Raw genomic sequence first — 16,735 nt, 5'->3', positions numbered from 1 at the left:
ATCTCCACTGCCCCATATCTTCTAACACCCACCACCTACACTTTCCAGAGAATGTAGCTTCTTTTCTTTCATTTCGTGTGGGTTTTCGCGAGTTGTAATTACAACTTCTTCCGAGTAGCTGTTCGTCATTGATCAGAGAAACGCCCTTATCCCCAAATTTTTTCTTTTCTTTTTTCTTCTTCTTCTTTTTTTGTTTTGAAAAAGAAGACAGAGTTCGTTTTCTGAGGAACTCCCCTCTTCTTCACAGTCATGCTGTGGTCCAGTTTTAGACAACTTAGGGTGGCACAGTTGACAAGTTAGAAAGTTCTTTTTTTCTTCTTCTTTTGAAACAACTTTTCTTGTAATAAATAGATAGGTATATATAGTTCCCACAAATATTAAAACGGAAGAGGAAAAATAGCCGCATTCTTGTTACCTATTGGATGCACAGAAAAGCAAAATATTTACTGCATCTTTAAATTTTATGAAATTTATTTTTTTTAAGATTTCGGTATGATTTCCTTTGTATTAATTTAATTGCTCTCATTATTGAGTTTCGATGGAGATAGTGAACATCGTTCGATAACAACGACAACTTTGCTTGTTAAAACATAGTATAGTTAAAATTTTAAAATCTCAGTACGGTGTTAAGTTAAATCATTGTCGCACTTCATAACTTTGCATACACGGACTATGGCTCGACTTGCACGGAAACATCGTTGACACCTTATTTAGAAAGAAGCGAGAGAATTATCAAAGTATTATGGTTTCAGATACCAATAGTATGGTTCAATGTTAAACCGATTTTTCTGAGAATATAGGTAAAAAAAAAGGAGTGGGGCATGATTATTTCTCCACGCTTTTCGAAGTTGTGAAACGAACCGTTATGCTCTTTACGGAATCTTTGTGCTGTTACATTTGCTATAATCTTAAAATGGTGACATAGTGAATAACATTATCGGGCTAAATTAATGCTTCTTGATCTTGATATCATACAACTATGGTTCAACTTGAACGGAGACAAGGTTGAATTTAACGACTTATTATAGTCCAGGCGAGCAAATTAACATCGTATTATGGTTTAAGATATCAATTTTATGTTTCAATGTTGAACTAATTTTTCTGATAATGTAAGTTAAAAAAAAGGAAAGAAAGAATATTCACTGTAGGAAATTTCGAAACGTTTTGAACCATAATACTATTACATTTATTAAAACCTTAATAAGGTGCCAAGTTGAGCAATATTATGGTGACAAATGAAACCTTCTCAATATTAATAACAGTTGACCTGATCAACTTAAACGGAGTTCAATTTGATACTATGAGGTTGAAGCAAATTCAGCTGTAAAATGGTTCATGGAAATAATATTATGGTTGAACTTGATTTTCTGATTGTGTTTCTTCTTTTCGAAATTGTTGATTTTAAAATTTATGGTAATTTATTAAAATAATGTTTTAATTAGAATTAATTTCAAATCCAATTTTCATTCATCATCTTTGCGTAAAAAATGTAATTGCTGAATATAATAGTAACATTGTTAAATACCTATAATTTTTGTTGCAGCAATAGGTAAAAAATATTTTACTCCAAAAACAAAATATTTACGAAACCTCAATGTATTATTTTTGAAACAAGTGTGTCTTATATTTATTCTTCAACAATGAACTTATTTTTCAGCCCTGTGAGAAACTCCAGATCAAATTGTTGTAAAAAGTTGCAGAACTCAGGATGCTGGTAATTTTTACCATAAATTCCATATTTACCGGAACATGTTACAGAACAAAAAATCTGATATACTGTAATTTTTACAGTACTAATCAATCACCGTAAAATCACTGAATCACTCCAATTAGATAAATATTTCTGCAAAATTAATGTATAATATTTTACTGTAAAAATGAATTTCACTGTATAATGGATTTTGCGTATGATTCACCCAAAAAATTATTGGGATTAGCCGGTACTTTATAACGTAATTTGATATGGAATTTCTTGCAATGTAGACTCTCGGGAATAAAACTCTTACTTTTGACGATTTAGCAATTCTTAAGCTGTATTTCGTTTCGTTTGAGAATCATTTCGTCACAAAATCAATTGATTTATGATGAAACGTGATTTCGCAAATATGGGACGAAAATGTTTCCTCAACTCGAAAACTCATCGCAGTGCATTGTAGGAGATTGACAAAACTATAATGAAGGTTAGAAGATCGAAAATAAAGAAACGACGAAAGCCGACCGGGTTGTTTGGTGGTCAAAGAATAGGTCCCGTACCAAGAAAATCCCGGGTTTGAATCCCGCTTCGGCCATGTTAGGGGCGGGGGGCATAGATCTACATTTATGGTTCCCATGACAAGTCAATAATGTAAAGTAAAGACACTTTTCCTTTCTTTTGAAAAAATATATAATAGCAAAATATTTGTTTAATTTTGATGAAATTCGTTTCATCGAAGATGTGATGATAGTTATTTCGTCACTTTGACAAAATTTTTGCTCTTAGCATATACCAGGAAACGGCTTCGTCAAAAATCGAAGAAAATTTCGTGAAATTTGAGTATCCATTTCTTACAGTGTGGGAGTATATTTCTAGTGGAAATTTTATATCAACAATCGTATGCATGCATTTTAGGAAATAAGTTTCAAATTAATTCAATAAAAGGCAAAATAATCTATACATAATAATAAAAGCGGCTGTGTGTGTGTGTGTGTGTGTGTCTGTAATCACAATATATCGCCCCAGAAGCCTCGCCCAGGCACGAAACTCGGCACATAATTGTGTTTTGACATAATGAAGAAGTATTTTTTTTTCTTTTTCAAAAATTTGGATTAGTTATTTAGTTATCAGTCATTTTGTAAGTCTATGCTTTTCGTCTGCTTTTTCGTCTTCAAAGAGCCATATTCAAAAAACTATTAAAAAATGCATATACTTTTCCCCACTCTTATAAATGTATGCTAATGCGAACCTAACAATTGAAATATTAATTTTCGACAACTTAAACCAATAATATACGAAGGAATTAATAATTTAATTGTAAAGTTCGCATTAGTTTACATTTATTAAAGTGGAGAAAAGTTTAACTTTTGTATTAAAAATGTGGCAACATATTCGATTCGTAAATAGAACGCTTCGCTTTGTTATATATTTCGCTGTTCATAATTGTTATAATAAGTTTTTCTTCTTCTTTCCACGCTCTATTTTTTTTCTTAAGCGAAGACGATAATTTTTGTAGCGATATTGTAGTACTTTGTACAACTAAAAATTCTTTTCACAACACTTTAAAAATATTTACTTTATTTTCTTTATATATACAGAGAACAGTCGGCAAAGAATTCGATTAGGTTGAAAAACATTTCGCTAAAAAGGAACGAATTCCAAAAGAAAAAATAAACAACTTAAAGAATAAAAATGCTGATGCCAGCCAATTTTTTGAAAGTTAACTTAGAAATAACAAACCAAACTATGTTAAATAACAAACCAAACGATGTTAACAAAATGACGTAGAAAGCACAACTAGATCAAAATTATACAAGCACAACTAGATCAAATTATAATACCTGAGTGCTTGACGTAACAGATATAGAAATAGAATTTGATACCATAAAAAATTATATAGAAATAAAAATTGATACCATAAAAAATTTATTCGTTTTCGTGTTCTTTTCATGTATTTGGAATTTTAGTTTTTTTTTTCTTAAGCGTTGTAGCTATATAATTTCAAACATCCTCAAGAGCTATAACACATCTGCAGCAGAACTGGATATGAAGACAAAATTGCAGGACAGGAACACTTTAATTGTCCACTAATCTTCAGATTTCCTGCTATGTTTTAAAAAACTTTATTTGTGAAAACCTTCAGCGTGGCGGACAGCTGGCCGCCTTAGGCGGCTAGTACATAATAAATTCAAACTAATGCACAATGTTTAAGAGACATTAATGTCCGGGAGACCTTTCTCCCAGGCTTGTTTCAAAAACGTCTTTTTCTAATAAAGCAGTAGTTGCATATTTTGTCAAAAATTGTTCTTTTTAAAATCCATAACAATATAATAGTATCTATCTAAGAATACTACTTTTTTTTAATAAAAAGAAAACTTTTATAAAACTTATCTTTAATCTTCGTGATGTTCACGTGACTTAAACTTCAACCAATCATCAGTGATTATTGGCTCAACTCTAGAACTGTGAGTTGATGATCTAAAAAAGGAGAAGAAATCTTGATAAAAACGTAATACCATGGTGTTCTAATGGAAGATGAAGCGGTCTTACTAATCTGTTAGCTATCGCGAAATGAAATCTTAAAGAGAATTATATCACTTAAGCTCTAACTTATTTTTCTTATCACTAACTCCCCATTTGATAAGCATAATAGTTTTTTTTTTCTCCCTCTTTTTGAGAGAAAAAACTGAAATTGCTTCCATTCCGTTCGTTAAATATTAAAAAGAAGAGGAAGAAAATGATCAAATAGTTCGATTTTTACATTGTACCTTCAATTACTTAATTTTAAGAAGATTTATAATTTATGATATAGGAATGGATTCTTAAGTTAGATTAATCGTAGTTCTTACTTCTATTATGCATACTGAGTGTGATTAAAAAAATAAAAAAGAATATTAATCTGATGCAATTACAAGTGTAAGAACAATATGTTATTCTTTTTATAACTCGGAAAGAAGTTTTTCATTAAAAGAATGAATATTTTGAGTAAAAAATTGCATGGAAATTCCCATAACTTTTTAGCATCTAATTGAACTAATTATCATCGAATTGTTTTATTTTTCAGCATTTAATGTTTGCAAAATAGAATAGAATTTGAGAATGCATTTAGACATGACCTTAAAATCAAAAACAATCACGGTATTTAATTTGTAAAACAAAAATATATAAAAATGTTATTAAATGAAATATCTGTAATTTATAATTAGAATTATAAGTTGCATTTAGAATTTTTTGACAAAACTTTCCTGACATGGTTTTTCAAGATTTTTACTAGCCAAGGGGGAAAAAAAATGCCTTATACTCGAATTAGAGCTATAATATTAAACCATCTTGCCGTGAAGAATTATCTGAGCAATGGAACGGACAAATAACAAAACTATGTATTTCAAACGATAAAATTTTTTTAAAAATCGCCAGATTGGCTGCATTTTTCCACCTGGAGGAAAAATATCAAAATCTATGTCTTTTTCTCACTTTTGTTAAATTTTATGAGCCCAGATAATGCAGAATTTGAGTAAGTTTTTAAATATCGTAAAAATTATACCACAGAAACTTTTTCATTTTCTGCGAACTGTGACTTTCACCATATTGACGTTTTGTGCCTTTTTTAGTAAAAGCATAGGGGGGGGGGGGCTGGCTAATGATTGACTAAACCTGACCTTACAGTCAAGAGTTGTAAACTCACAACAGTTATGAAAATAGCATATTATTCGCAAAAAAAGTATCATTTCCTGCGACTGCAGAGCCTTGGAAAAACAGCTTTTAAAGAGAAGGCTATATCACGGGAGAAACCCATAATTTGAACTTCACCTCAATGGATCATTTAAAACATTAAAAAAAAAAAAAAAAAACTTTTCAGGATTTGAAGCTTGGAACTAACTATTGCTGGTTTATCTGAACTTATTTGTTTCTACACTTTAAGTTTCAAATTACTAATGTACAGTACGCAAAAACGAAAAATGGACCACCCTAAATAATTTTCGAACTAATGATTCGATTTTATCGTTCTAGGACTTAATGACTCGAGTGGTTGACCTCAAAAATACAAATTAAATAGTGCTGACGATATTTCAAGTTGCAAAATCAGACACAGAAACGTACTTTCCCTGAACAAACATACCTTTTTTTTTTTTAACAGATTCGGATTTCTTTATCTTAAAATATAGATGCTAGCCGCAATCTGGAAAGTATGGGACCCTAAGTTCGGTCAAGAGAACGGTCCAAAATTTGGACCCTTTAATGTTAATTTTTGCGTATTTCATCATATCTCGAGAACTTTTTACGCGAATTAAAAAATTTTTTGCTTACAATTATAAAATTCGTTTATCCAAGATAGTTTCATGCAAAAATAAATAAATAAATTTCAGTAATAACTGTATTTTATTTAATAATAGTCGGAAAAAATGTTCAATTGCAAGGTATAATTTTTTTTACATAATTTCAAATAATGTAATTTTACATAACACAATACAAAATTTGAGCAAAATCGATCGAATAGTTCCTGAGAAATTTTTGTGTTTAATTATCATTCCTGCTAAATTTTGATATAAAATTTTGTATTTAGAAATGTCATGTAATTATATTCTTCAAAATGATGTAAAAAATTGTATATCTTATGATCCAAATTTCTTCTGAGTATTATTATATAAAATAGTAAAAAGCAATAAAAATTTTCTAAAATTTATATTTCTTTATGCAATTATCTTACGAATATATGAATCTAAAGAAGTTTGTAATTGTGTGCAAAACGTTTTCAATTTGCTTAAACAGTTCTAGAGATATGGTAAAATCATAGAGTTGAGATAGTAGTTCAAGTCTATGTACTAACCCAGTACTTCAACTCTATAGGTGAAACACGCAAAAAGATAAAATTAACATTAAGGGATCCAAACGTAAAAGAGAATTTGTCCATAATTATTGTGATTACTATCAAGAAATAACAGCAAAATTTACAAGTGAACATCTTCTGATGCTTATAAGTGTTTTATTTTATTTATAAAAAAGTAATAACTTGGAGCTTCAGATTTATTTTAATTATTTTTTCTTCCTTTTGTGTATTTGAAATGAATCTTAAATGTTTCGTTATTTAGTAAAGAATAATTTTAAAATAACACAGTAAAAATTAATTTTGAATAGTTTGAAACATTAAAGAAGACGCAACACAAATATGAGTAAATTCTGGGATAAATTACTTTTTCACGAAATAATTCCTGTTTTAAAGACCTTAAAGTTCGAAAAAGTCTTAAGAACTTCTTTCTGTGGAGGTTTATTCACATTAATTAATTCAATTCAAAAAAAGTTTTGATTTATGAACTTAAGAGCATTTTAATAATTTTTGAAAAAATACGTCATGCTTTTAAACTTTTAATGTTCGTACGTGATATATGGCAAATTTTAACTGTAACTGCTAAGGTCATTAGGGGTTACATTAGATTTTAATATTCACCGTATAATGTATATTCGCTATCAAAATAATTCCGAGTTAAATTTCTTTTTTACTAAATGACCGCTTAAATGCGCTATAATATCAAAAAAAAGGTTATAAATTATCATATTAACCGTCAACTATCATATTATCAATTATCAATCAACATTCAAGTTAAAAAAGAAATTAAGATGCAGTTTTAAAAATAATTCCTTAACCAAAATAAAAATAGAATTTATAAAAAGAATTAAAATATGTAAAATGTAAATGTTGTGAAGTAATTATAAATATAATGTTGCTAAGTAATGTGACGCAATTTAAAATAATGCCATAAAATTTAGTTCACATATAAATAACAAAAAAAAAAAAAAAAAAATAAAGGAGACATGGAAAATAATAAAGCTTAATCAAAAAGGTTATTTAAATAAAATATTTTTAAAAAAATATTTAAAATTTAAGAAAAAAAAACATATTAAAAAACTGGAAAACACAAATAAAAAAATTTAAAAAAATGAAAAGATATAATCTCTTCATCAACTCGCACGATTATATCCGTTAAAAGGAGTGTTTTCTAATATTGTATCAATATAGCCGAGGCAAAATATTTCAATACAATGTGAGGAGCACTAAAAAAATTTAAACAAAATCGAACACATTAAGTAAAAATTATATCATTAAAAAAAAAAAAACAGAAAGCAAATTGCAAAGAAAAACAAAACGAAATCTATAAAGTGAGTAGCGAATTCAAATGTTATTCAAAATAAAACTTATTAATTTTCTTCGTTTTTCTCCTCTTTTTTCCTTTTAATATATATATATATATATATATATATATATATATATATATATATATATATATATATATATATATATATATATATATATATATATATATATATATATATATATATATATATATATATATATATATATATATATAATATATATATATATATATATATATATATATATATATATATATATATATATATATATATATATATATATATATATATATATCCAATATAAAATTTTATTTCTTAATTTAAATCAATCTTTTGGAAAAAGTTAAATGTTGACGTTACGATGTTTCGATTAAAATTTAAATATTACTATACTGTGTTAAACACGGTTTAAAATAATCCAATAAAACTAAGAATTCTTTTCAATATTCTATTCAAAACTTGTTTTAAATTATTGAAGATTCAATATGAGTAGATTTTGTGGTAAGTTACTTTCTTACCATATATAATCAGTTTTACATAAATTGTAAATTTCAAAATTTTTTAAGATAATTAACAATAAGCCTTTCATATTTATTTAGTGGTATAATTTGTTTCATAAAAAATCGTTAGGTGTATATCTTATTTAAATAAATACGGGTTTCACTGTCCGATGAGCATCTTAAATTTTTTTGCGTTGTGTTGCATTTTTTTGAAAAAATTCTATCTCTTCTCATTTGATAGTGCACTTAGTTTACAAAACCTTCTTATTTCATTACTTTTTGAACGTAATCGAATTTCCGTTTCGCGCTTTAAGAACATCCTCAGTTCTTTTGTCATTAAAAATGAAATTAACCACTAAATCAATTCATTAAACCAACAACACACACACAAAACAAAGATGTACGGCATTTAGCACCTATGCTCATATGATACAAAGAATTATTACAAATGTTGCTATAAGTGTATCCATTGTTATATACTTATTATAACATTTACTTGCTACAATGCATCGTGATATATGCATTAAAATATTTAATAAAGGTCGTTGCAGCCGTTTCTTGAAAATTAAAGCACACTTGATTGCTGTAATTTCAATATCTGTAATTTCTTAAAAGCGGTGCTTTTTATCGAATAATTAATAAAAATTTCTTTAAACTACAATTTTATATACTTTTTATTGTAGATAAAAGAATAAATTCAATTTGAACCATAATACACTGTTAAAAATTCCGGACCAAATTAAGTACCGGCGCTATGGATTTATTCATCATCGGCAAAATCCATTTTACCTTAAAATCCACTATAACGATAAAATGGATTAAATACTGTAATTTTTACAATAATATTTATTTGATTAGAGTGAGTCAGAGATTTTAAGGTAGTTATTACTGTAAAAATTGTAGTATATCAGATTTTTTTGTTTCGTTATATATTTCGGTAAAAAGTACCGGCACCCTGAGTGCCGTTATTATTTACAATAATTTGATCCGGATTTTCTTTGCAGTGTTCTTCCAAAATTTGCTACAACTTTATAAGGTATTAAGTAAAACCAAATGTATCGTTTAAAATTGAACCATAGCATTGAGTACTCAAGTTTTAGAAGAACTATAATATGGTTCATCGTAGCACCATATTAAGGTCGTAGCAAATTTTAATGCATTACAATTCTACACAATCCAATATTTCTAACTGCGTGTATTAAATTTTATTTAAAAAACAAAGAGTAGCAGAAATATTTTTATAATCTAATTCAGTTAAACTGTATTTAAAATAGAGATTAAAATGGTAGTTTGCATCATGTAAAATGAAATAAAATGACACATTCCAAGATTTTTAACTGCGTGTATTAAATTTCATTTAAAAAATAAAGAGTATCAGAAATATTTTTATAATCTAATACAGATAAAATGTATTTAAAATAGAGATTAAAATGGTACTTTGTATCATGTAAAATAAAATAAAATAATGTCATGCAGGTAAAGAGTGGTTATCATCAATAGTCGAAGCACGATGTTAATTCAATATCAGTAAATTCTGAGCGAGATTTTGTTTCTTCCTATTCTTATGAGGTAGAGGTTAAGTTGATTTAATGCTAAATTTCACGCGAGACATTTGTTAGCTAACTTAAACAGTAGCCAAGAAACTTAATTAAAAAGTGTAGCTATCAAACTTATTTAAATTCTGAAAGTGATTTAAGTATTTTAAATTTGGGATTCATAATAATCTTTTCTTAGAAAGAATTCATGGTGAAATGGCAAGTAGAATACAAAGATATTAGATTATATATTTTATTTCAGTAGATTTTATTTTTTTAAAACTTGGAATGACTTCAATAAAATTTTTTTTATGCATTTAAGTTTAAATTAACGTTTTATTAGCATGATGCTATTTTAAAATTTAGAAGCACATTTCACACTGTGTATCATTTATACTAAACGCTAATCCTTTTAACATTAACTTTTACTAAATTTAATATTACTTTTTGCACTAGAATTGCATGTACTTTATACCAAAATAACCATTCATAAGCAATAATTTTTTTTTCTGATAGCTTCATAAAGTCGAAATTAAAATGATTTAATTCGGTATTTCAAAAAATACCTTTGTTATCTAACCTAAATAGTTGTCAAGAAACGTAACTAAAGCAGTGTGACTATTAAGCTTATTAAAAATCTGATTGTGAATAGAGACTTTAATTTAGGATTCATAATCACGTGGAAACAAAATTTTGGTAAAATTACTATGCTGTGTCGTAATGATTATGTGACCGGCAAAGTATATGAAATGCCGGCATTATATATATAATGCCTGACGCTTTTAAGTAAAGTATGAAATATGAGAAGTATTACATACTTTGCCTAGGCAATATATATAATGCCTAGGCATTATATATATTGCCGGATGCTATTTAGGCCAAGTATGAAATAAACGTCCTGATGAGGTTATTATGTAAATGATGTGCATGTTACTGTGAATGACCGAAATCGGTGGTTGTTGACTTTCACCGGTGAATGTTGATAATCACATAGTCGCTTTGGTGAATGTCCGAAATATTTATTACATCCGATTTGATATTAATTTATTCGTGGATATAATTACATTTATTCGATATTTTAATACTTACTGACGATAGATTAGAAGAAACATCAGTGTTTGGAGTATCGGGTAAATGTATGCCGGGCAGTGGTCCTTGACCTTAAAAGAACATCAGTGTAGGGTATACCGGGCAATGATTTTTTAAGGTCAAGTGCCATTACCCGGTATACCCTACTCTGATGTTTTTTTAAAGGTCAAGTGCCACTGCCCGGTATACCCTACACTGATGTTCTTTTGAGTGTTTTTCTCGTCAAAATAGTCTGAAACTTTGACATGCTATTTAGTTGAACAATCATAATACTTCTTAAACTTGATTGCACGATTCAACTTGAACGGAAACGTGATTCAATTTGTACGATATTGTGCATTACAACGGTACCAATATGTTTCCAAAATGCAAGGTATCGATATTATGCTTCAATGGGTCCCGATATTATGTTTCTGTAGGTATCGATATCGTGTTTCAACAGGTGCCAAAATTCTGTATTGACAATGCAAGGTAATAATATTATGTTTCAAAGTTGAACTAATTTTTCAGAGAGTATGAGAATTGTAGTTGTCAGCATAAATTTCGCGTTTCAGATTGTTTTATAAGTGAACTTTAATTTAAACATTTTACAATACGAATCTAATATATTTAACATTTATTGTAAAGTAAACCTTCATTTGAATACTTGGAAAAAAAAACTAAAAATAAAGTAAACCTCATTTTGAATATATCGCAATGAAAATTTACGCTTCGAATTCTGTAAAAAGGGAACTTCATTATAATATTCACAGTTTTATTTAATTTAAATGTACTTTTGCTATAAAAATTTGATATGAATGGATATAGAACAAACTTTCATCGAATAATCAGATTACTTTACATGTGTTGCTGACAATTGATAGTTGCCATTAGTTTTAATGTTAATAGAGCGTGAAAAAATTGGAATTTTTAGGGAAAAGTACACTATAAAAAAACTACTGTACCGGCACTTTGCGTGCATCATCCGTAAAATCCACTTTATCGTAAAATACTACACCGTAATTTTAACAGTAATAATGATTTTATTATTATGATTTCACGGTAATTATTACTGTAAAAATTAAATTACATTACAAAATAAAATAAAATTACAAAATTGCGGTATATATGACCTTTTGTTTAAATAGGATGTAAAAATGGATTTTACGGTAAAAAGACTGGCATCCTGAGTACTGGTACTTTTAACCGTTATTTAATTTTTTACAGTGTATGCTTTTTTTAAGAGAAAGTGAATCAATATAATTTTTTTTTATTGGGATATAGCATTGATAAATTATTTTAAATAAGTTCAATCTTGCAATATTTAATTTCAACTTTAGTTAAATTTAGTTAAAATAGTATTATATTTGTTTGCATTTTACATTTTTAGTGTATTGAATGCAAACATAATAATGTTATGATTTTGTAATACAGTTAACAATAGGACCTATAACACACATGCACGAGTATTTTTTAATCATTTTACATTAATTGTGTTTTGCAATTTAATTTGTTACTTTTTTTTTGATCTTACAGCAAGAGGAAGAAAAATTTGTGAATGCGTTTTGCGAGAGAGGCATTTGGATTTTCTTCTTTTTTATATATTTTATTTCTTTGTAAACTTAGTTTGTTTTGTTATTAAAAATGTACAATTATGATTGCAAAAATAATCAAGTAATAGCCACAAGATTTTTATTTAATTAACAAACTCTAACTTTTAATATGACATTGATAAATTAGCTTTTTATATTATCACCATGGCGATCGCAATGCATAAAAAATACGGTTTTAAGGATGTAAAGTAATTAATTACCAGACTGATTTTTAGAATAGTTTTTAGTAATTTATGCTTAATTACGAATTACAATAATTGTTTCGGCTTGGTTGAGAAAAATTGTGTCTGTGGGAGTGAGAATCTGCAGCGAGATTAATTTTTTACAACTTTTTAAAGAAGCCTTTTCGATACTTGTGCTGCCATCTATATGAATGGAAGTGAAACGGATTGTTAAAATTCTAAAGAAACATTTCTGATGCTTAGTGCTATAAAGCATGCGTTCCCCCCCCCCCTATAATTGTAAACATTATTCTACTTTAGAAAGAATAATTACTCTAGAAATATAAAATTAATAGAGATCAAAAGCAATTTGAAATTATGGTTGGGATTATAATTTTAAAGGGAAATTCGTACAGAATTCATAAAGATAATCAGTTAATCTATGATAAGAAGTAAAAAAAAAGTCTAAAAATTAGAAATTAAACATATATGAAACCTAAATTATGGAATGCAGTTTTTTAAACCTACATTAGTCCCATATCCAAGCAATTATTGTTTATTGATTTTGAGATTTTCGGTTCATAGAAAAATATTCTTTTTATAGAACTGCATAGTCATTTTAATATGCTATATTTTGCCAAAATATTGAAATTGAAATCATACAAGTTAAACAACATGTTAAACAGATAGAATATGCTGAAAGATATTACAGGGAAAATTCATTTTAAATTTATGCTAACTGGATATCACAAAGCAAATATTAAATGCAGATATTTTAGCAAATAAATACATATATTTTATCATATTTTTCGAAAAAATAGCATCTAAAAGAATTTTAATAGAATAACAGGTAAAGCAGTTCATAAAGCTGTATTATTTTTTGCAAATATTTTTAAACTAGTTATCTAAATATCTAATTCTGCTCATAAATGTTTGAATGAATTCCTTAGCATATACAATGTCGATGATCAAAATAAAAATATATAATTATAAGTAAAATAGGTAATGTGTCAGATAATAATTTAAGACAAATAATGTTTAGATAAATGACCATAATTTCTTTTTCAATATTTGGTATTCTTATTTGGTTATAAGTTTCTTAAAATAAGTTTAAAAGGAAAATGCAGCATATCTAACAATATCATCTACATGTTCTAGAGTAATACTATAGATGTCGTATAACTCTTTCGTATATAGCGTTTAGATCTATATCTGAAGCATTTATTGTAACAATGAGAATTGAAGGATATAAAGCTACAGAGAGCATATAATACTAAAAAGAATAAATATAAGTGTTTTTTCCAGCATTTAATTTCACAATATATACGATTGGAAAATGATTGCTATAAAATTTATTTCCATATTTTGAAAAAGCACTTATTGAACACAATTTTAATAGGAATACCAAATATTTGGTTAAAAAAACATTTATGATCTACTCTTTGACTTAAAAAAATAAATTGCAGTTATTAAAAGTAACAGTATTATTGAAATTACTTAAAAGCTGATTATTGATTGCTAAATATCGTTAACTATTCTCTGATGGCTTTAAAAAACGGTTTGTAATAAAAAATTCGTTTGCAAGATAGTTATGGGTAAATTGGTTCAACGATGAACCATAATACCGGTACTTTGAACCTTAAAGCACCGTTAATTTGCTGAAACCTTTTTAAAGTGCTAAACTGAACTATGCTTATGTTCAAGTAGAACTTTAATATCGTGGAATCAACTTAGGACTATATTATTGTTACTGTATTTAAACTTTCTTTTAGTTGAGTATGCTCTTAAATTTCTAACAGATTAAAGAAAGTTTGCAAACAACATAAACACAGTAAAATTCACCAGTTATTGATGACAATGATTATAAGCAGCCATAAAATATCCTAAACATAAATATGAAATGGATTTTATTGTGTTCTTTAAGACGTTCTTTATTTCAATCACGTGTAATATGTTATTTTATGACTTGACTTGTCCACAGGAAGGCCTAAATATTAACAACATTTCGAATTGTCGCAAAAGTCACTACGAAGAACGTCCGAAAAAAGAAGACAACATTTGTAAACAGTCATAAAATGTCAGAAATGGAAACATGAAACTTGTATTCTATTGTGTTTCAAATGTCTGAAAATGTTCTTTATTTTAATTGAGTATGATATGTTACTTTATGAAGTGTCCACAGCAAAGACTCGAACATTTACTACATTACGAATAGTCACAACAGGTCATTAAAAAAGACTTCCGAAAAAAGAAGACACCGTTTGTAAACAGTCATATAATGTATTAAATGGAAATATGAAAGAGAATATATATTATACTGTGTTTCAAATGTTTTAATAGTTAAAGCGTTCTTTATTTCAATTAAGTGCGATTTGTCACTTTATGAAGTGTCCACAGCAAACGACTACAACATTACGAATAGTCACAAAGGGTCATTAAGAAGGCTGTTCGTAAAAGAAGAAGAGAACTCTTTCTTCGAATGGAACAAATATTGGTTCTCTCTGATGTAATCGAATGAGAAGTCCAAAGACAGCAGAAGCTATTCAAGTAAGATAAAGGGACACGAAAGACGTTATCACAGAGTGGATGACAAGAGATCTCCTCCATTTCTCAAACTTTGCTTTCTGCCCGGGCATTCAGGGTTTTCGCAACGTATGTCGGAAGCAAAAAAAACAGACAACCTATCTCAGCAGATTGATTGACAATAAAGGAAGGAATAAAATAAAGAAGAATCTAGGAAATGAAGAAAAGAAGAAACAGCAGACGGACGCAGGGGAGGGATTCCAAAATCGTGACTCCTATCCAAAAAGACATATAACGTAGGTGGGGTCGTCCGACACTTCATCAACAACGGGGCAACCCCCCGTTTTGTTGAAGGCTGAAGCGGCGATTGAACAACAAGAGTCCAGTCAAAAAAGAAAGAACAAGAAAAATGTATAGGTTGAGAATATAATAATGAAAAAGTATGGCAGTTCTCGTTTTTAAGAAGCATAAGTCGGTCTCTGATAAGCTTGGTAAGAAGCTTTAGTTCGTCATGAGAGTTTTTTTTTCTTCTTCTTCTGGAGACATTTTATAGAACTTGTTGCATATGATGTGAGAATTCTAAATTTATTTAATTTCTCATAAAAGGAATATCAATCTTTGTTGTTCGGTTTCATGTATGGAAGCGCAAGTAAGTCAGTACTAATTATACGCATTTTTGTCCAAGAAAAGCCTTCTCCAATTTGATTGTTGTGGAAACAATGATCATCCGCCTGATTTAATCCAGTGTCACTTTTGAGTTTATGTTGTTTGTCGGCATCTGATCAGTAGTTCGACGCTTCTGAGAACATGATGTTGCAAGATATTTTTCAACAAGAAAATTTAGAAGAAATTATTCCCGAGAAAAAAATGTGTGCCTCACGTTGGGCCGATAAGTACTTTAACTAGCAATTGGAGTTATTGTACAAATATTTGCAACAAGTGACAATTATTTTGGATTTGATGTAGATTACGAAAAGTTGCAATATTTTAATGCTAATTTATTTGAGCTTAATGTAGATTTATCATGCAAAAATATTTGCAAGAAATGTAAACTATGCTGGTATTCAAATAGAACTGCTTAAGAAAATATTTTGGAGAGGAAATATATGACCTTTTTTCCGAGTCTTATTTAATACCTCTGGATTCTTTGTTTAAGAATCGGAATTTTTGTGGACATAGGAATTGGACGACAAATGCAAATTTTAAAAGTATAAAATATAAATGAGAATGGTATAATGAAAGTATGGATACGAAAAGTTGCGAAATTTTGAATCATACTTATTTATTAGTTCTTAAAGAAGATTATTTGGGAAATATACGAGTAGTTTCGTAAACTATGTCTATCATGACCAATACATTTTTTGAAAGAATTGTTTTGCCTAAGTAACGTAGGATTTTTTTCTCACCGAGTAATCATTGTACTGAACAATGCATTCAATGTTCAGGAATTGGATTTACCATACAACCGTATGCAGGACTACATGGTTTTTAA

Source organism: Parasteatoda tepidariorum, chromosome 3 (genome assembly GCF_982258835.1).
Source record: "Parasteatoda tepidariorum strain Cologne lab strain chromosome 3, Ptep-v5.0, whole genome shotgun sequence".
NCBI classification, from domain to species: domain Eukaryota; kingdom Metazoa; phylum Arthropoda; class Arachnida; order Araneae; family Theridiidae; genus Parasteatoda; species Parasteatoda tepidariorum.
Note: the sequence above shows the minus strand (reverse complement) of the source record.